The 23,112-nt window shown below is 35.8% G+C and overlaps 1 long non-coding RNA gene across 2 annotated transcripts; it reads left to right on the top strand.

Annotated features, from left to right (window-relative positions):
• The first annotated feature begins 14,927 nt into the window (after nucleotides 1-14,927).
• On the top strand, nucleotides 14,928-17,613 carry LOC124921798. Of its 2 annotated transcripts, none has more exons than XR_007097718.1 (5): nucleotides 14,928-15,208; nucleotides 15,300-15,434; nucleotides 15,805-15,890; nucleotides 15,980-16,267; nucleotides 17,340-17,613. It is a non-coding gene; the product is annotated as an uncharacterized LOC124921798 (long non-coding RNA). The 2 variants fall into 2 exon arrangements; XR_007097717.1 differs by lacking the exon at nucleotides 17,340-17,613 and adding an exon at nucleotides 16,628-17,283.
• Nucleotides 17,614-23,112: the final 5,499 nt, after the last annotated feature.

The following is a 23,112-nucleotide window of genomic DNA, read 5'->3' as shown; positions in this document are numbered from 1 at the left end:
TTCGCTTCCGGTTTCTTTTTCCACCGGAGCCTTCTTCTTCCTAGGTTGTATTTTCTTCACTTGAGCCTTCGGCTGCTTAATTGCCAAGACTTTTTTCTTGCCGGTTCTCGTAAAGTGTACGGATTTTATTATCTTGCTGCTTGGAAGGAAAATCCCTGGACCGGTCTGAACGTTAAAATGAAGGAGTAGTTTGCCTAGGGGTATGGCGTATCCCTAAGATCGGTTGGAATTAAGATCCACCATCTCGCATAGGTTGGAAAATATCACCTCGACCTAGTTGATCTTTTCTCCTTTGACAATGTCGACCATTATTTCGATCTTTAGACTGGTGAGGCTATCAAAGTTCCATTCCCTTGCCTGAATTGATTTGGATATGATGTTGCAGAGTGACCTGTATTCCGATTTCAGGTCTCCTTTCTTACTGGAAACCGCTATCGGTTCATTGGTGCAGGATATGTCAAAGCAAACCGCCAGGGTTTCATCTTCATTTCCATCCTCGGTGAAATCACGACCCTCTGTTGGCAATTGAAAAACTTCAGCAAGTGTATCCTTTGTGACATCAAAGGTCTGTCTACCGACCGTCGTAGAGATGGTTTCGTCATTTAGAGTGGCGTTCGTGAAGAACTCCGTCACCGCATCCTGATAGATGACGAACAGACCGTTCAAGAAGTTCTCCAGACCCGAGGCTGTGATTAATCCAATGACGTGTCGAGCTTCTTCCGAACAATTGCTTCGAATCTCTTCGAAGTCGACTTGCACGATGTGGACGAAGAGAGCAGAATCCCGACCCATTTTAGATTTTAGGAATTTGATTGAAAGCGTGGATATTTGAGAGTGATTGCAAGAGAGAGAGAGAGCAAAAGACATAAAATGAATTTGTGAAATTCGTTATGTATTTATAGACCGCGTGGGACGCGTCTCAGAATGCGAACCGGCGCATTGAAAGATGTGAGCTGTCAAATCAATGAAAGGGCGCCAAAGTTTCCCTCCAAAACTATTGGCGGTAACTTTGAGCGGTAAAGTTTTGATGATATGTTATGATTTAATCGGCAAAGATTTTTAATTATAAAAGGAGAAATACACTGATATATTGAAAATAAAACCGATGTTACATCGGTTGGAAAAGTATGAACGGTAAGATAAAGAAACCGATCTAAAAAAAACTAGTCATATAGCCTATTAACCATCCTAGTCATCTTGTCTTCTACCGATTTTTTGGTGAGGACATTTGTCGGATTCACCGGTGATCCCGGTCCAAGATTTGGGGCGATTGATCGAATGATTCGGCTCAACTGAGGAGCGTAGCCGAGCTTCCTCTTGGTTTCAACCATTGTTTTCAAGTTTTCAAAAATGACCGAGGCCCAGTTGATAGGAGTTGTACTTACGATGTAAGTCATCATATCGAAAGTCTTTTTGGTGTAGTTTTGATTCAGAACTTGACATAGGATGGATCGGTTGACGATCTCATGAAGTATTTAGATGTGGGGGGCAAGATTGGCTTTGAGGCCATTGTTTTGAACCGGAGTTTCAGACATGGAGAACAATTCAGCATAATCATCATGCGTCCCATTCACCCGAGGTGGGAAATCCGAAAATCCCTCAGTCGGCAGGTTGAACATTTCAGCGATTGTTTCCTCCGAGATTTGAATTAGAATGTTATCGTCTATAATGGAGACGATGAGATCGTCAAGCATGGAAGCATTAGCGAAAAACTCCAATACCTCAGGAAGAAGAATAGATTCAAATTCTTCCAGAAATCCTCGAAGGCCGGTGTCGATAAGTGAATCAAAGAGGATTTCCTTTGTTTCAATGTCATCAGACGAGAGCACTGAATCAAAGTTAACACATAGGTAGTTTCAAAGTGTTGGGTGAGACATGTTTCAGATTTTGCTTAGAGAGATGGATGTTGTATTTTTTTTAGAGCTTGCAAGATATTTGAAAGAGAGTGTGAGGCTTCTTAAATAGGATGTAGAGAGGGGAAAGATAACGCAAGAGCATTAATTGTAGGATTTTTGTCATTTATGAGATCTTTCCAAGATTTAGGGTGATAATACCCTATGGATGTAAGTCATAGGCCTAGACGGTGTGAGATATCATATCTTCACGTCTTTTGAGGCATGACTGCTTTGTTTTGAAAAGGAATCTTTTCAGAACAGATACGTCAAACACAATTAGTTATTCTCTTTTGTTCGAAAGCCAAATATTCCAAAGTAGAGTATATCTAAACCAGTTGGTTTTCAGTTATTAGTCCCGATGCAGTTATTTGTTAAAGTACTAAATAACTGGTCAGTTTACTGCAACTGATAAGCAATGCAGTTTTTCAATAAATACAGTGGTAATTTAATTTTCCGACATTTTAAGAAGAACTGCTGGTTTTGTCTGTCCGAGCCGATGTTTCTTTTTAAGGGAATAGCATTTCGGTTTAAGAAATAAGTTGATTTATATCGGCAATACCAAGAATATTTCTGAAGAAAGAAAACTTAGCTTCCTGCAGAGGCTTTGTGAAAATGTCAGCAACTTGTTGATCGGTTGATACATATTCCAATCGGATGTGCTTCTGCTGGACATGTTCCCGGATGAAATGATGTCTTATATCGATATGCTTAGTTCTTGAGTGTAGGACTAGATTGTATGTGATTGCTATGGCACTTGTATTGTCACAGAATATTGGAGATTCTTCGGCGGTGACACCGAAGTCTCTTAGCTGTTGTTGAATCCATAGAAGTTGAGCACAACAACTTCCGGCTTCCAAGTATTCAGCTTCTGCGGTTGACGTAGCAACTAATGTTTGCTTCTTGTTGTACCATGAAACAAGCCAATCTCCTAAAAATTGACATGTTCCACTAGTACTTTTTCTATCAACTTTACATCCTGCATAGTCTGCATCAGAGTAGCTAGTTAGATTAAAACTGGAGTCTTTTGGATACCACAATCCTACTTCAGGGGTTCCCTTTAGATATTTCAGAATTCGTTTAGCGGCTGTGTAGTGAGATTGTTTGGGATTAGCCTAGAATCTTCCACATACTCCGACCGCAAATAATATGTCCGGTCGACTTACTGTCAGGTAGAGAAGTGAACCGATAATTCCACGATAGGCTGTCAGGTCTACTCCCTGACCGTCATCATCTTTATCCAGTTTGATCAATGAGCTCATTGGAGTGGAAACAGGAGAACATGTTTCCATCCCAAATTTCTTAAGTAGCTCCTTTGTATATTTAGACTGGTTAATGAATGTTCGTCCTTCGATTTGTCGAACCTGAAGGCCTAGGAAGAAGCATAATTCTCCCATCATACTCATTTCAAACTTGTTAGTCATTAGTGTTGAAAATTTATCACACAGCTTAGGATCAGTTGAACCGAAAATAATGTCATCTACATATATTTGAACAAGTAAAATATGTTCTTTCTTTTCAAATTTGAATAGGGTTTTATCTACTGAACATATAGTGAAGTTATGATTGATTAGGAATATTGTTAAAGTGTCATACCAAGCTCTAGGAGCTTGTTTTAAACCGTAAAGAGCTTTGTCCAGTCGATACACATGACTGATAAGGTCAACATTTTTAAAATCGGGTGGTTGTTCAACATATAATTCTTCACGTAATTTACCATTTAAGAATGCACTTTTAACATCCATTTGAAATACCTTAAAATTTTTGAAAGCAGCAAATGCTAGAAAAATTCTAATGGCTTCAATTCTAGCTACATGAGCAAATGATTCTTCAAAATCAATGCCTTCTTCCTGTTTGTATCCTTGCGCCACTAATCTAGCTTTGTTCCTCGTAAGCAAACCATTTTCATTGAGCTTATTTCTGAATACCCATCTTGTTCCGATAAACGGTTGATTTTTCGGTTTAGGATTACTCTCAAACTGGTTTAACTCTTCTTGTATTGCTAAAATCCAATCCGGATCCAACAATGCTTCATCCACCTTTTTCGGCTCAATCTGGGATATGAAAGCGGAGTTTTCATATTGTTCAAGTATTTGTTGCCTAGTTCGGATGGGTAGTGAAGGGCTACCTATAACAAGCTCAGGAGGATGATTTTTGTTCCTTTTGAAATTCAGTTTAGAGATGTCTACCAAATTACCAGTTATTTGATCAAGACTAGACGTATCAGTAGGCTGAACAATAATGTCAGACCGACCGATTTCCTCAGTTGAAACTGAGGTGTCAGCTTCCTGCTGTTTGGCAGCTTGATCCGGCTGGGTTTCAACAACACCCATTTGGTCATGGACAAACCGTCTAAAGACTGGAATTTCATCTTCACTATCAAAATGAATATTTTGGTTTTCCAATCTGTTGTGTAAATCAAAGGATGATGCATTGTTACTTTCAACTGATTCATCGAATACAACATGAAGTGATTCTTCTACGGTTAAAGTTCTAGTCTTATATACTCTATATGCCTTACTAACTGCAGAATATCCTAGCATTATTCCTGTAGACACCACATTTTTACACCCTAGATACCTAATAAAAAAACCCAGCCCGAAATAATACTCATGTTTGTTTATTGAACCGGGAAAATAAAAATAGAAACACCTCGTGGAAAACTGACCTAGAAAAGCTTAAAAGATAATGATTCAAAGGTCGAATATCATAACGACTCTGTTTTCCCAACCCGTGACACGTTCAGGTTGTACGTTTTGAAAAATCTTGAATTTTGAGTGTAATATCACTATTTGCAAATTTATGCAGGAATTGCTCGAAAAGAGGGAAAACAAGAAAACGGGTCAACCGGAGTCAATCCGCCAACCGATGAGTCAACCCGGGTCAAAGAGGAATCAAGCACGTGTCAAGAATAAGTTTGATAGAGTAGACTGGTCTCCTAAAGTGGGAAAATCAGATTATTTGAAAAGTGGGTTATTTGAAAAGAGGATTATTGGAAAAGAAAATCAAGAATCCTTAAGTTTGAAGTCCCCATGGAGCTTCCCTTGGAACCCTAGACTTCATAAATTTATCCCGACTTCAATACTGGATGAAATTCAATGATCTTGGATGTTTTGAAAAGAGAAATTAGTCCTCTGTCATATGGTGTAGCCCAATCTCCCATTGGTGCCCTATATCTCTACGAATCCCGGTCATGAGTGGAAGGTGTTCCTGAAAGGTTTAAATCGAACACCCTTCACTTAAAAATTCGTAACTTGATCTGTGATTGATGGTTTTGAATAATTCAAGTTGTGTTGGAAAGATAACTCGCATATATTTCCATTGGAACCATTCCCGAACCGTTATTAGAAGGTTAAGGCCCTCATTCTATCTGTACAATGGAAGAAGTACTACCGATTCAAATCCTGGGAGCTAGTTGAAACTATGCTGCACTTCCAAAAATCATATCTTTTTAACCAATGATCCATCTACGGTGTATGAGCTACATTTGGAAAGCCCCTTGAATTATCTTTCCAACGATACTAAATAGTTCTCCCAGTTCTCCATAAAGCTCAGTCCAAGTCGCCTGAAGCGAAGATGATGCGTGAACTGGCACGTTTCTGTGAGGCTAGTCTCCTGACCAACACGGACCATTTCGTGAGCAAAAGAGAACATGGGGATGTAGGAAAGTTTCTTGCCTTTCCAATGATACTAACCTCATTGTGGGTAAAACTCTGTGCACAAAGTTATGGGCTATTAAAGTTATGAATGTGAAAACCGCGGGATTGAAAAGATTGAAATGGAGGGGTGACTTTAAAATATCATAACTTTGGATGGGAAGGTCCGTTTGGGTTCATTCAAAAAGGAAATTCACGTTCGTGATGTTAAGAATTGACCATAAAATTTTCACAATTTTCTGAGCAAATACAAGGTCAGGGGGATTTATTTGGGATGATGGTGCAAATAAAGGGTAGGAAAAACGGGAATAAAATAAAGCTGAAGAAATATATATATTTTTTCCAAGCGTGCCCTTGATTTTATGGCGTATTTCCAATTTAACCCCTGAAGTTAAGAGGGGCTATTTTTTTAGCTTAAAAAAAATAGATCTGTTAAGAAGGATGAAGGAGGCAGCTTTCAAGAGGAGGTTTTTCAGTTTTCAGGAGGAGGTTTTTCATTTTTCAGTTCTGGAGGGAGGTTCCAGTTTGGAGAGATGAGAGCGGTTACTCGTGAGAGAAAGAGAAGAACTTGTCCCTGAGCTCGCTTCTTCTGACGATTGGATCGACGAACGCGAAGAACAACAGTAGGTTCCGGCCAAAGCTCTATCGATTTCAGTCTATCTGTTTCTCATTTTTTAGTCTGCTTCATCTGTATTTGCCATTTAGGTAATCCCTGCACCAACCAATGTAGACCTTTATTCAATGGTTGAGGCATCGGTTCTAAACACCGATGCCATTTGATGTTTAAAATTCATTTGAAGTTGTTGTCTATTATATTGAATCTATGTTTTCTTTTCTCTTAATCTTTCTTGCTGCGTTTGGGATTTCGTCTCAGTTGATAGATGTTAGGTTAGGATAGTTGCTGAGTTGAATTAGAATAGGATTTGATTTCATCCTTTGCTTGAGAAATTCGGTTTGGTTGAAAATTCACGATGATCTGTATCCGTTGAGAGGAGGAAATCAGCGTCGTCTACGCTTGTGGTTTGTATCGAAGAAGACTCTTCTGTTGCAGGAAGTCAGGCGCGACTTCGGCATACAGGTGATTCCCAAAAGGTTCGGCGCATCTGTGATTAAGGATAGTGATTGGATCCGAACACAGGATCTGCCTGTTCGATCAATTGCAGAGAGCGACTGCAGGCGTAACCTCGCGACGATGTGGTTCATCCGAATTGGAACAGCAAGCAGGTGCAGGACACTAGAGAAGACGCCGGAGAAGTCGCCGGAGGAGAGCATAGGACAATGCTCTTCGATGCCTTTCAATGCCTCTTAATTCTTTTCGATGCCTTTCAATGCCTCTTAATTCTTTTCGATGCCTTATCCTTGTCAAATACCCCATTAATAGGACTAGCCCCTTGCAAAATGATTAAGATTTTCTCACACAAGTAAAAGAGTTATGAACTCAGAACGAAAACGTAATAATCCTTTAAACATCATATGACCAATTACTTAGGAGTAGAGACTGTCTATAAAGACAAGCGTATAGGACATAGCGCCGTAGGCCCTTTCCTAATACATAACCAAACACCGGACTCTTAAAACGAATCTCTGATTTTTCTTTTCTTTAGTTTCTTTGGGAAGTAAACTAAAGTGGCGACTCTAAAGTCAATTAGATCGATACATTTGCGAGTGTATCGATTTAAAACTTGTACGGGCCAATTCAATTCGAAAAAAAGGAACGTATGCCAATGCAAATTAAAAAAAGGGCATACGTGCCAGAAAGAGGAAGGTTACGAAAATGAACGCGTACAATTCCAATATCAGATTTTACATCAAAGGCATTTAAGTAGGTTTTGCCATTCATGTGAATGTAACATTTACAACCAAAAATCCTAAAGTACGGAATGTTAGGAACTCTATCAAATTATACTTCGTATGGTGTTTTATTGCGATGCTTGTTAATCATAGACCGATTTTGGTATAACATGCAGTACTGATAGCTTTAGCCTAGAATTTTTGAGCGACACCCGAATCGGCTATCATAGACCTCGCGGCTTCCTTGAGAGTTCGGTTTCTTCTCTCAGCCAGGCCGTTCTGTTGAGGAGTTTTAGCACTCGACAACTCGTGTCTAATGCCAGATTCCTCAAGAAATGCATTCAGAGTACTGTTTGTAAATTCGGTTCCTCTATCACTTCTAATGGTATTTATACGTGTTGATTTCTCATTTTGTAAACGTTTAAGCAGTGTAATTAAATTAGATACGGTGTCACCTTTGGAGGCCAGCAATATGATCCATGTATATTTAGAGTAATCATCAATAACAACAAAAGTGTGATGCATACCGCCTAAGCTGGTGACCCTAATCGGTCCAAATAGATCCATGTGAAGAAGTTCCAAACATCGGTTAGACTGAATATTTCCTTTTCTCTTAAAGGATGACTTAGTCTGTTTACCCATTTGACAAGCTGAACATACTTTTTCTTTATTGAATCTTATGTCAGGAATTCCTTCAACTAACCTTTTAGTGCGAATATAGTTTATAGTTTTGAAGTTAGATGGTTTAACCTTTTATGCCACAACCGTGTTTGATCACTTCTATCTACCATACACATGATATTCAATATCATTCTTCCAGTCTACCTTGTAGATATTTCCTAGCCTATTTCCGGTTAGTAATGTGCTACCTTTAGAATTCTTAACTAAGCATGCATGTTTATGAAATTCTACAGTATATTCAGCGTCACACATTTGACTAATACTTAGCAGATTAAAATGTAGACTTTCAACAAAAAGTACATTGTTAAATTACCATGGACAATCTTACCCTTGCCCACAATTCTACCTCTTGAGTTGTCACCGAAAACTATCATTGAACCGGCTTCTATTTTGATGTCGGTCAGAAGATTGATGTTTCCAATCATATGTCTGGAGCAACCGCTATCCAGATACCACTCAGAGTTTCCTAGACGCTTCTTCATAACCTGTAAAATACACATATTTACAACTATTTGGTACCCACATTTACTTGGGTCCGTAGTTGATTAGTCCATTGGGTATCCATACTCTGATTATTCGTATAATTCTCCCAGAGATGGTTTTGATAGTTCTACATGTGCTAGTTTTGGTGTGTTTCTGTCTACTTATTGTTACATTGTGGTTTTGAGGTGAAATTTGGTCGGTGTAGTGTGAGTTCCTATCATGTAATTGAGTAGTTTTTCTCTTAGGAGAGGACCATTTGGCTGTATCGGTTGGACCTACATAGGTTATCTCCTTAGCCAGTTTTAAATCATGAGATGACTCAGTATTAGTTGAAGAGCTCTTGACAAAGCTTATGAATGGAAGCTTGTCTTTAGTGAGATTCAATCCTTTGGAGGGTTTGTGTTGGGTGGGTGTTTTACTATCATAATTGAGACCAAATTTACACTTATAGGGTCTTCTATAGCTTGCCATTTTACTAACTGCTTCACCAGATCTTTTCCATGCTGCCATTAAGTACTCAGTTTGTTCATCTTTTTCTTCGGTCAACTCTTGAACTGACTCCGTGAGTTGTTCATTCTCAGAGGATAGTTCAGGCGTTGCCTCAATTTCTATGATCTCATCGGATTAAACGCTACCGGTTTCAAGGTTGGGCCAGACTGGTACTATGGAATCGATTCCAAGGTTAAGCCGGGTTGGTACTATAGTTGATAGATGTTTATACTCTACTACCATGGGATTTAGTGCTGTAACTAGGTCATCTTTAGTAAATTCATCACATGAGAAATCAAATACCTATTCTTCATTTGCCATGAGGCAAGAGATTTCATCATTGCTGTCACTGTGAGCCCATAGACTTCCTCCATCATCGGCTATCATTGCTTTCTGAATTTCCTTTCCTTCACCGATTTGTGGGTAGTTTCTTTGGTTCTGATCATCCGGTTTCCGGTCATCCCATTGTGGCTTTCTGCATTCCCACTTGTAATGTCCCAAACCATCACAATTATAACGTTAGATTTATCATCGTAGTTATAGTTATAGTTGTTTGTCGGTTGACTTTTCTTCATGAATCTGCCGAATTTCTTTGCGAGCATTGCCATTGCATCCTCAGAGAATTGTTCTGCGGATTTGATCGGTACGGCAGTTGCTGGTACTATGGATGTAACTAGTGCCTTAGTAGCGGTTGATGTTGATGCTTCATTTTCGATCTTGGATCTCATTTCAAACTCATATGCCTTCAGATCTTCAAATACATCATGTAGCTTCATCTTGTCTAGGCAGTTTGATTCTCTCATCACCATCGTCTTTATATCCCATACACTAGGAAGAGATCTTAGAGCTTTGATGATTGTTTCCTTGTTATCATATTTCTTCCCAAGAACAGACAACTCATTTACCACATTCGTGAAACGATCACTAAACTTCTTCATGGTTTCACCTGGCCTCATTTTGATGTTTTCAAGCTTCTGGGTAGCCACTATTATCTTGTTTTTCTTAGTTCTTTCATTTCCTTCATGGAGTTGAATCACCGTTTTCCATGCCTTCTTTGCAGTTTTGCATTCTCTGACCTTACTGAAAGTGTTTCTGTCCAGAGATTTGAAGATGTGGCTTCTACAGTGATTATCCAGATTGTTTCTCCTTTTTATCATCGGTTGTCCATTCCTTTCTGTCTTTCTCAATCTTTATCTGTCCATCAGACAGAATGAATGTCATCTCATCATCCATAGTGACTAGGTGCAGATGCATGCATATTTTCTAGTTGGCGAAGTCATCTCCTTCTAGCATTGGAGGTTTCTCGCCGAAAGTCATGCTTGCTTGCTCCGTGTTACTTGAGTATTGAAACTAACTACTCTGATACCACCTGTTAGGATCTAGATCGCCGATAGTGGACCGGGGTCCGGATAAAGGAGAATCTCTGACAATACTCAACGGTTGGCGTTAATCCGGTTAAGAATTAACATCGGTTTCAATACTACACAAACTGTCACAAACCCTTGAACCGAGTTCAAGTGCGGAAGTGGTTTGTTTTAGATTGAAGCAACACACACACATGATGGATAGAGATGAGGTTTGGAGAATGTCGGTTGAGAATTAGTGAGGCGGTTAGAATATGTAACCAGTAGGAAATAAAGCACGAGACAGATTTTTATGGATGTTCAGAGATAAAACTCCTACGTCACCCCTTCTTCTCAAACCACGAGAAGGATATTCACTAAGGAATACATAAACACAATACACGATCGAGTCTTATTGACTGCTCGATAATCACTCTTACAATTCTCACAGAAATTGTAATACACTTCACAAACACACACTTAATCTTTTAGAGAGATAATGGCTTTTGATCATTTTTCTTAACTTGCTTATCTCAATTATTGTTCTCTTATGACTCTGCTTATTCAACTTCTTCAACTCCTCCTTTTATAGATGAAATGTGACAACGGTCACATTTCTTCAACGGATACCTTCAGGGTAATCCTTGAATCTGATTGGTTGAGCAGAGGATCAGCATAGCATTAAATGCGGTTTAGGCTTCCAAGGTATGGAGCAGACCGACTTGATTTGTCTTTGCTTGATTATAGCAACTGTCGGTTGGACAGATGCCTGTACCTGGGAGGTTGCTCCTTTGACTTATACAAAAATGATAACTTTTCTTCAGGCAATCTTTTGCAGTCTGCAGCATATCATTAGACTTGTATGAATATGACAATGTCACAGTCTAATCCTTTGATGTCATCTCTTGCATATGCCCAAAGTGTTTATTTGCACCAATCTTTAAATTGTTCTTTATTTGATATCTTTGACTTCTTTCTCTAAATAGTCTCTTGTTGGGTTTGTTCTTTGGATCTGGATTGAATACTTCATTCCAACTGATCATGTTAACCGATTGTTTAGTTTAACCGGACAGCTTCAGGTTTTGGATTTGTCACTTGCTTCTTCTAGCCGGTTTGATTACTTGACCGGTTGTAGTTCTTAATCGTTCCTGCACAATAAGTTTGTTTTGTTAAGTTCTTATTAACCGGTCAATTTTATCTAACAATAATCAATCCATTTTCCTAAATTAAAATGGTACGTTTCTGAATGTCATCTTCTTCTCTACTTTTCTTCATAACGTAAAACTTTTTTTTTTGAATACTTGACTTGAAATGTTCTGTTCTTGTTGATTATTAGGAAGGAATACACATGAACGAAAATGATATTAATGATTTAAGGTATATTTTTGTGTTTAACATCTCTAATTTAATACTATAAGATGTTTTCGTTCATATTTAAGCGAAGCGCTCTTCACTTATAGGATTGTTGATAATATCTAGTGAAGCGAAACCCTAAACCCTATCAATTAATTTTTATTGATAGGGTTTTATATGAACGTCAAGTTAGCTTCGCTGGAGCATATTAATATTATATTAATTCCGTATGTTAACTGGACATTCCGTTAACGACGTTTGGAGTGAACCCGGAATGAAACCCGGATTCCGGATTCTCCCTCCCCCCTCTCCAACCCAGATTGATTTATTAATATAATAATAAAGCTGCAATTTGATTGGTCCGCAACAGGGGAACACGGGAATCGGTAGCAGAAGATCCAGTTTGTTCTAAGGAAGGTAAAATCGAATCCTAAAAAAACATTATTATTATTTAAATAAAATTAATTAAATGATAATAATAAATAAATTCATTTATTTATTTGAATAAATATTTTATTTTGTTTAGATTTTTAAATATAAATTCATTTATTTTTTATAAAATCTTATTAAATTGTAAAATTAAAATTATTTATAAATTCACAAAATTTTATAATTTAAATATTTATTTAAATTAGATTTACTAATCTATTCTAGTAAATTTTTAAATATCAAATTTGAGATTTTAGATGACTTAGTTGGACTTGAAAATATAACTTTTTTTTTAATTATTTTTAAAATATTTTCAAATTCATCAAATGAATGTGAAACCTTCCTTAAATCAAATACTATAGAAAATAATAAATTAAGAATGGATACTTTAAAAAAAAAACTAAAAGTTACCTCCTCAATCTTTATTTAAAATATCTGAAATTAAGTGTGAGATTATAACATAAACGAATACTATATAAAATGAAAAATGATTGGGAACACTATTTTGGGGGAGCGACTCGTATAGCGAAAGTGACATCGCTGTTAAACGTAAGTGACTTCGTTGTTATACAAAAGAGACTTCGTTGTTATACAAAAGGGACGAGGTCTCTTTTGTATAACAGTGATGTCACTTTCGTATAACAACGAGGTCACTTTCGTTGTACTAGTCGCTCCCCCAAAGTAGTGCTCCCTATCATTCCTCGTATAAAATAGTTATTTCAACTCATTAGTTTAGTTGATAGTACATACTTAATTTTTATGTGTAATTAATTAGTTTTCTTAATATATGTTATATAAAAGACTTATAATAGTTTGATTTACTTAATTCAAGAATAAGATTTTAATTTTCATTCTTCTTACACTAATAAGTTAGAAATGGTACAAAGAGTAATTACAAATGAAGTGATATAAAAATATTTATCTAAAGAGATTAGTTACAATTTTATATTAAATATGAGGTATAAATTATATAAGTTATAAATTTATACTAATAGAAAAATTCTAACAAACATCATATTAAAACACTACTGGTATAGTTTTTACTCTATCAATAGTGTTATACATCATAGTACTAGGGATGACAATTTGAAACTGCCCCATGAAAACCGAACCGAATTGCCCCGTTTTGGACGGTTTTTCCCCGAAACCGAATGAGGATGGGGCGGGAATGGTATTTGTGTCCCCCGCCCCAACCCGCCCCAATTTCACCCTGTTTTCACCCTGATTCTGCCCCTAATACCATAAACATAATTAAATATATTAAATCATCAATATATTTACTATATTTTATAAGAGTATTAAAATTATTTCTTTATAATAATATAAAATTTTAATATATTACAATATATATTATATTAAAAAATTAGTTTATATAATTTTATTGTATAATATTTATTTATTTTTTTTAAATAAAAATTATTAACAGTGCCCCGCGGGATTCCCCGAAACCGAAAAAAACCGAACGGGGTTGGGATGGTATTAAGAAAATCCCCGAAATTAAAACGGGGCGGATGGTAATTGCATTCCCCGCCCCGAACCGCCCCATTGCCATCCCTACCTAGTACCCGTACTAAACACTACCTAATAGTATTAACAAATCTTGGAATGTTCGACTGTTGTGGTCGGAATATTCACTCGGTGAAGGGCAACTTCGGATTACACAACTTTTATGACAAGATAGATAATGTTTGGAGTGATAAGTCGATTAACTTCGATTTCGCAACTTCAAAAATAAGATCAGATTGGATTGAATTATGTTGGTTAGGTTTTGACACCTCAAATAGTTGTCTCACAAGTGTCTAGAAAGAAATGTTATCAATTACATAAATCGTTTCTCTATTCTTATAGAATACCGTTTTATAAATAATTAAAAATAAGTCTCCGTAAAAGTATAAATCAGGGGTTACAATATAGTGTCTATTTGTCAAATTTGAATATGCATTTTTCAAAAGTTCAAACGTTTATTCATTGTATATGATTAGTACATGTATTATGTCTTTGATTGTCTTGAGTATGTGCTAAGTATGATAAACTTGCATACATTTTAAGAATGTCTAGTACGCCCAGAAGACACCCCTAACCTCTAACTCTTAAATGTGTTTAACTAAACTTAATTTTGGTATTTTTAGAGTAATTAGTTATGAGGCTATGAATATTGTTACATTGTGTTCGGTTCTTTGTCTTGATTTGAGAATAGAATATGGTCGATTTTTGGCGTTAACTATTTTAAAATAAAACCCAAAAGGGTACAAATAGATAGATAAATAAATAAATGGGCCAAATGAGAGTCCATATAAATAATCAAATTTATAAAAGAAATTAATAATTTAGGTTATATATCAAAATATAAATAATCAAATTTATAAAAATAATAATTTAAAATATATATCAAAATATAAATAATTTAGTTTATACAAATAATAATTTAAAAATATATATATATATATATATATATATATAATGAATTTTAAATATAATAAAAAAACAAAAACAAAACTAGGTTAGTTTGAGAATGAATGAACAAGTAGGTTAGTTTGAGAAACCATCCTTGGTTTAAAGGCCAATCGCTATTATCAATGTAGTGGCGATTGAATTTATATCCAATCGTCACTACATTGATAATAGCGATTAACTTTTAGACCAATCGCTACTACCTTGACATAACGACGATTGGTTACAAATTCAATCGCTATAAACCAAATTAAAAACTGTGAAAAAGAGGCGCCATGTTTTACTGCCTTTTTGAAGTGTTAGTAGCAATTGGATAAGTGATCAATCGCTATTCCTTTAAGTTCCTTTAAGTGACCGTTTCCTAATTAAAATACATCTTCCTTCATTCAATCTATTCTTCAATCCCCGACCTAATCTTCAATTTCTCTCTTCCGCCAATGTTCGCCGCCGTCTTCTCTCTTCTGCCTAATCTTCGTCACCGTCCTATCTCTTTACATCCTTCTTCTTCTCCACTCTACTCTTCAAGAACTATCTAATCAGCTCTAAATGTAAATCCCCTCTCTTCAACTTCATCTTCTTCAGAGCTCCGTCCAATGCCTCTGAAACGTCTACATTCCGGTTTCTCTTAGCGGGTCTAAAAGTAGTGTCCTTGTCGTTCTTTGTTATGGCCTTGATTTATGGTTCAGTTCTTGATTTCTGACTTTGTTTCTCGCACTTCTCTTAATTTTCAGAGATTCAAGTACTTTCTCTTTGTGCTGTCTGAGTCAGAGTTGGAGACTGGAGCCGACAAGACTTCTTTCCTTCCATTGATGGACGGAGACACCGCCATTGCTTACCATCGGATCTTTTACAGTAGAGATGGTCCGGTAACTCTTCTTCATTAGACAAATCTTCTTGGTTTTGCCTAAAGCTGTTGTGAAAGAATGTTGATTGATTCTATTAGGTTATGCTGCAAGTAGTGAACCCAATTGACCGAGTAGTAAGTATCATTTTCGTTATGCAGCACTAACACTGCTCCATTGAAACAAAAATAATTTTTTGTTTTGGTCTACGAGTAAATTTCCTTATCAAACGTATCTGTATTGTATTCTGTAACGTTTCCCTAAATAGAAACAAAAATATGTTTCTGCTTTTGTTTTTGGAAAAGTTTCTTAGAAACATAAAACAAATGTGTTTTCAAATGAGGCCTTATCTAAATGTCAATAGTGACAATAACAGATCTTCTTTCATATGTAGGCTGTAAGAGATGAAGTAATAGTTGATCTTGTTGCTCAATTTCGTTCTAACCAGAAGAAGTTGATTCAAATGTTAACCACAATCGGGTGTGTTCACTTATATTGACTTGTGTATATATGTTTTTGGAATTGGGGAGCATGTCAAATTACAGGTTACGTTAATAATCTTGTGACAGGGATGAAGAACTTCTTAGTTAGGGCCTTGAATTGAATGATAGCTTGCATACAATACTGGCAAAACACGATGCTATAGCTTATGGTTCTCCTTTGCCTACTCAATCAATCCAGACTTTGAGTCCAAAACCAGTTAATACACAGGATTCCATTCCCATGAGAAATGAAGTTGGAGAACCTAGCCAAGCATCTCATTAAAATGCCTCTACACCTCATGTAACTGTGAGTGGGAGCAATCTTGAAGAAGAAGAAGAAGACGAGGAAGATAATTTTGCACAGCTTGCTCGAAGGTAGACTTGGTTATTTTATTCTTTGTTTTTCTCTTTAAGTAAAAAAATCTTAATCTTTAAGTAAAAAAACTCAATCTGTGACACTCTAGATTTATCTTTTAATGTTAATTTAATTATCTAACTTTTATTTTGCTGTAATTTATTATTTGAAAAATAAGTGATTTGATAAGCTTAATTTGTAAAAGTTTGGGCTTTTAATTTCTAACCATTCATTTAAAATTATGGATTGGATTAGAAATCAACCCATAATAGTTATGAATTGGATTGAGTTGAGCAAGCAAAGTTGAATTAGATTAACCCATTTTGTCTTTAGTTATAATTAACCCAAGTTTAATGTTTTTGACATACTGACAAGTGCAGGTACTCAAAGACACCGAAGGAGACAATTAGTGGAAATAGTTCGTCAACATTACCTGAAAACTCAATCCCTGTTCCAAACAATGCATTAGCCGTAATTAATCCACCCTTCCCTGTCAAAACTACAAACGAACAAGATATCATTGACTTTGAGTATTACCTTATCTACTCCAATATCCCCTCCTGCTCAAACCCCTCTCCAACCTACATCTTCATCTCAAAACGTACATCAACAACAACAATCGTCATTTCTTTCAATGACACAAGATCCCAATAATGCGTTCCAGGCATATCCACCTGTAAACCGAGATCAACCCCCTTCCTTAAATAGTTATGTGGTTCATTGGGCACAACAACAGCCCAGCCCCAGTTCCGACCTCAGCCTCAACCTCAATTCCAGTCTCGACCCCAAATCCAACCACCTCAGGGATATATTTCTCCTTCATAGGCATCAACTCCTGGTTACTTAAACAACAGTCAAAATAACCAACCCATGTCAAATTTATTTTCATGTAAATCAATAAGACCTATGAACCCAACTGACCGAGCAATAAGTATCATTTTCGTTATGCAGCACTAGTACTGTTCAAATTCAATAAAACATTATGGTCATATCTAGTTATGATATGTAATATATATAACTAGGGTTTATTGAAGTACATCTCAATTTTGTACTACTGTGAATCAATTTTAAGGTATTGATGCGGATTTGCAGGATGAAGTTGTCAAGATTTCGCCTCATACTCGTGCGATTAGGAATGTTGAGGATGAAGAACTGAGAAACTTCTTCTATGGAATGTCACCATGGCACTAGATTGAAGTGGGTTGTTGTGATAGCTTCAGGGATTAGTTGAGGTGGTCATAAAATAAATACTATGTTTTGAAAATATTTGGGGGTGAAGTAGAAATTGGATGGTAAACATGATTAATTACCAAGATTTTCTTGTTTGTGTATGTGGTAGTAGGTAAAATGTATGTATAAAAGACTTTCTTGCTGAAGAAATAAAATAATAATAAAAAAAATTAAATGTTTTTTGCTAAAGGAAGTGGCGATTGGTTAATAAACCAACCAATCGCTATTTGTTTTTGCTAAAGAAGTGGCAATTGGTTATTACACCAATCACTATAGGCCTATATCGTTATATACCAACTGTCGTTGCCAATTAAGGCAACAACGAGAAGACTTCTACCGATTGAGAGCGATTGGTATATGACCCATCGCTATAGGCCTATATTGATTGGTTTGGAGGTTAATAGCGATTGATTTATTGATCGCTATAGGGTCTTTTTTTTACTAGTGGTTGATAAATGAATAAAATTAAGTTTAGAAAATGTATTAATACGCAGGTAAATTTGAAAAAAGCTGGCAGCAGACATGTTTAAGCAGCAGAGCTGAAGAAGTGCTGGTAGTAGACTTGTTCAAGTAGCAAAGTTGAAGAAGCGCTGACAGCTGACTTGTTCAAGCAGTAGAGCTGAAGAAGCGCTGACATCAGACTTGATCAAGCAGCAGAGCTGAAGAAGCGCTGACAATAGACTTAATCAAGCAGCATAGCTGAAGAAGCGCTGACAACAGTCTTGCTCCATTAGAACAATTGTGTTGCGCTAACAGCCGAGTAGCCAATAGTAGTGTTGCGTCAATAACTTTGTTGTGCTAACAGCCGAGTAGCCAACAATAGTGTTGCACTAACAGCCGAGTAGCCAACAATAGTGTTGCATCAACAGTTGTGTTTCGCTAGCAGCCAAGTAGACAACAATTGTGTTGTGCTAACAACCAAGTAGTCAACAATAGTGTTGCATTAACAACTGTGTTGCGTTAACAACTGTGTTGCGTTAACAACCGAGTAACCAACATCATTGTTGCATCAACAATTGTGTTGCGCTAACAACTTAGTAGTCAACAATAGTGTTGCGTCAACAGTAGTGTTGTTCCAACAACAACATTGCGCCAACAGCTGTGTTGTGCTAACAGCCGAGTAGCCAACAATAGTTTTGCGACAACAATAGTGTTGCGGCAACAACTATGTTTGCTATCAACAGACTTCTACATCAGCTTAATACGTCAAAATCTAAAACTGCCATGTATACGATTATTCCATTAGTCCGCGCACTATTATCCGGCATACCACGTTCTACTGAATATTAGACTGCGCACTACAATCCAGTACGCCACGCAACAATGAATATTATTCGTCTGAGCACTATCCTGTATGCAAGGCATACGTCGAACGTACAACTGCCACGTATCTATGAAATAGATTCGACCGTTGTGCAACTGCCACGTATCTACAAATTAGATTCGCCTGTCGGTACGCTTCAAATATAAAATGGGATCAGAGTAGAACGGTGAACTCTCTGACTTTACTCTTGACTACTCTCGTTCATTCTCGCTATCGAAAAAGTCATTGTTTAAGCTATTTTTACGTTATACTTTGAGTGATAATCTCTTATATTACTTGATATTAATTTATCACTATTGTAAGTTGAACAGAACGTTGTTAGTTCAAGAGAGTGTGATAGCTATAAGTTTAGAATAGGAAAATGTTAAGACCTGTGATTTGAGTGGGTTTGTGTAGAGGTTATATAAATCAAAGTCTTCTAGTAGAATCCTTCTGGAAATAGAAGAAGGGGTGACGTAGGAGTTTTATCTCCGAACATCCAAAAAATCTTGTGTTTTCCTTTCATTGCATCATTCACTTCGTACATCTACTACTTCAAATCCCACAAGTATTTTCCGCATTTGAATCCGTTCAAGAGCTTGTTACGATTTGTTCAAGAATAGAAACATATTTTTAATCCTTAATAGGATTAAAATCGCATAAAAGTGAAAAATACAACAACAATATTCAACATCCTTCTATTGTTGTAGTCGATCCTAACAGGGAGCTTGAGTATTTGGTCATTTTTTAATTAAAAAATAAAATGACGGATAACACTTGACATAAATTGCTCCATTTTTAAACATTTGTACATGTATAAATGGAAATGGGCATTGGGCTTTTAGGGTTTCTCTCATGAGTTCCCTATAAATTCACACCCTTGTGCAATTACAAAAGGGTCACCTTTTTTATTCCCAATTTCCCCTAGGCTTCCAAAATCGAATCTCTTAAGCAAGCACCGATTCTTGTAAAATCGGTCACAAGTCTTGCTTAAGATCTAAACATTCACTTCATCGAAATCATGAACATAACCTTTTGTAATTCTTGATCTTCACCCTTGCTTTTGTCTTTTACAATCAATATATCATGTTTCTTTGCTTTTTGATAGGATCAGCTTTATCGATAGAGACGGGGGTCTGGCTAAGGATGAAGGCTTATGAAAAATGGTTTGAAAGAAAATCCTGTTAGGGATTTAATTCGCTTTCTATTCTACGCAAACACTTGTAAACACTTAAAACGGATTCAAGGCGGAATTGTTTACTTGGGTTTGAAGCACAAGATGAAATATGAAAAGATGACAGAAAAGAAGAACACAAACGTTTGTTTATGGATGTTCGGAGAAACTCTCCTACATCACCCCTTCTTACAACCACCAGAAGGATTCACTATAATATGATTCGAATCAAAATACAGTTTACACACACACTTAGCTCATTATTGAATAGAACACTTTCTGTTCAATTACAAGATGAAGAATATCACTCAGCTAAATGTGTTTTGATTCTAGCTCTCTCTTAATTCACACACAGTACAATCAGAAAGCAGCTTCACAGTATGAATTCAGTAAGCAAGATGATTGAGTAGTTTCTCTCTCTGCAAAATCAGATTGCTTGTTCGTTGTATTTGCTCAAGTTCGTAAGGCTAATTGTCCGTTGTCCTTGAGATTTGTTAAATACCGAGTAGGAGCTAACGGTCGAATCTTTAGAATGATATGTGGCACTCTTCAATTGGAAAGCCTCCATTATACACAGCAGGTTCTGAGCACAAGGATCGTGGTCGTACATCACTGGTAGTGCGTCGAATATTCCATCAGGGATGTACCTGCAAAACAAGTAATGTGAGGAAAATTCTCTTACGTGCCATTCCTTGGTTGGTTGCATATAGCTGTTGTACTAATATTCACTAGAAAGTGGAGCAGGAGTAGGGTACATCTATAGCACGTGGATAGGTGAAATTTTTTAATCAAAATCGGCTCATGAATTAGGCATTTAAAAGGCCTTATGTCAAAAAACCATAAATCTTGATTTAAATCGAATCTTCTTGAGCCAAAAGCGATTAATAAGTCTTTTGAACGATATGGCTCAAGGAATATGATTTAATGTTAGAACTATAACCTTTGATTGAAAACCTGTCCAAAATCTAACCAAAAATATATATAATCGGCCTTAAGTTGATTTATTTGATTTTAATTTTCTGTTTTTAAAATCAAAATTTTAATTTATAAAAATGTTAATAAATGTATTAGTAAAGTTTCATGTTAATTGGGATCCATTTGAATCACCAAATAATGTTTTTAGCTAAGATCATGTTAAAAAAAAGAAAGAAAAGCAATCTGTTAGCTTTAGCAACACTTAGGACCTTTTACACCTGAAGTTGACCCAAAACCAAGGACCGGAGATGCACTCTAGGACCGACAGAAGGGACATGGACCTCATCATCCATTTTTTTTTGTGAACACTTTTAATATTCTTGCAGATAAGTTTGTGGCTTGCTTGATCCTAGGTTAGAATTAAAAAACAATTTCTTAACTAAAATTAATTAAAAAAACAATTTCTTAACTAAAATTGAACATAGCCCTAACTTAGACTTAGGATTTTTCTTAGACTTAGGACTTTTTTCTTTTGAAGTCAAAATTATTTAAAAAATTTAGAGCCTCTATATAATTCACTTCAATAAAGTTTTTATTTTAATCTAGACTTAAGCTAATTAAATTTTGATCAATAATTTGCTTAATTTTGATTTTTTAGGATGACTTTATGTGTAAATTATTTGTTTAGGTTTTCTTTTAAGTTTTTGTCCTTGTCTATTCTTTTTTTTATCTGATGCAAATCCCTTTGAATGTCAAATGGAAAAATTCTAAATCGTAAAGTGTAAGGAATTTAAAGAATGGACAAAATTAATTAGTAGAGACCTTAGGGGCGTTTTGGGACATATCGTCTAAAAAACTCTTTCCCACACGTAACCAAATGCTGAACTCACTCTCTTAATTTTCTAATTTTCTAATTTTTAATTAGGTGACGACTCTCTAGTCGTGAGGTTAATTAATATTAAAAAAAAAAAGTTAAAGTAGGCCTATGTCATACTTCATATTAAAAAACTCATAATCTCTTCCAAATCTGATGGGATGGTAAGCTATGAAGTTGTCTACATGCCTCGTTTTATAAATTTAATTTTTTTTAAACCTTAAAATTAATTCCACTCATATTTTCAAAATAATTTTTTTTAAAGAGAATCCCAGATTTTTCAAACTCGTCGATTAAAAAAATTTAAAAAAAAAATCGATCACTATTCTTGGAACAAATGAACTATTATCCTTAGAACTAAGATATGAATTAGGCTAGTACTTTAGATATGGGCTAGAATCTTGGAAATTCTCAAAAAACATGTAAAAGTTATATGTTTTGATGGCCAAATATTTGTAATAGAAACCACTATTCAGGTGGGCACGTGAGACATAACGTCGATGTCCTTTCTCACATGTAATCAAACACTCAACCATATAATAGAATCTCAAAACCCTTATTCATACATGTGGCATCTTTTTCCTAATTTTTAAATAAAATAAATTATGTGTCAACTATTATAAATCAAAGCTAGTCTAGGTCGACGATCTTAGGGTTGAGCTTGATTTGAGTTCATCTCTCGGCTCTTCCACCCCTTTGACACTTTTAAGAATAAACTTGAATCTAGCCTACCATTTTAGTTAAGTCATGAGGCTAATTGCAATTAGGCTATTAACTCAAGTATTAATAAAATAGATGATAAAAAGAAAATAGAACTAGAGAAGTAGTAAAGTATATTTTTTATTATAGTCTCACACCATTCATTAAATATCAATCCGAGTGTAAAACTCAAACTAATTGAGTTGAAATTTTGGTGGTGGTTTAGTAACTCGTTCCTCTGATCCTCTAATCGGATAAAAGTTTGAAAATCTCGAAATTTGAGTTTAATTCTACTATTTTATTACCAAATGTTTTTTATTATAGTGGAGAGCTTGCTTTGGAAGATAAGTTTTATTCTTTGATTTGATTAGGTTTTATAGGTATGATATAGTGTATTATTGTGTTATATATTTTATTTCTGTTTATATTTATAGTTTATTGTTCATAGAGTTTGGTACAAACGAGATTCTAACTCTTATTATATCTTTGTTGATTTTCAATAAAAATGAATATAATAGCAAGAGTTTTATGTTGTAGTTGTTGTTGCAGCAACAAAAATCATCCAGGATAGATAAGAAGTACGGAGTAGATACTAGGTAGTGTATATATCTATATAATTAATTAAAGATAACTAGCTGTGTTTGAGGTGGCTTTGTCTCTGATGTAGCTG

The sequence above is a fragment of the Impatiens glandulifera genome, chromosome 1 (genome assembly GCF_907164915.1).
Source record: "Impatiens glandulifera chromosome 1, dImpGla2.1, whole genome shotgun sequence".
Taxonomy (NCBI): Eukaryota; Viridiplantae; Streptophyta; class Magnoliopsida; order Ericales; family Balsaminaceae; genus Impatiens; species Impatiens glandulifera.
The sequence above is the reverse complement of the archived record's forward strand: the minus strand, read 5'-3'. Positions and strand labels throughout refer to the sequence as shown.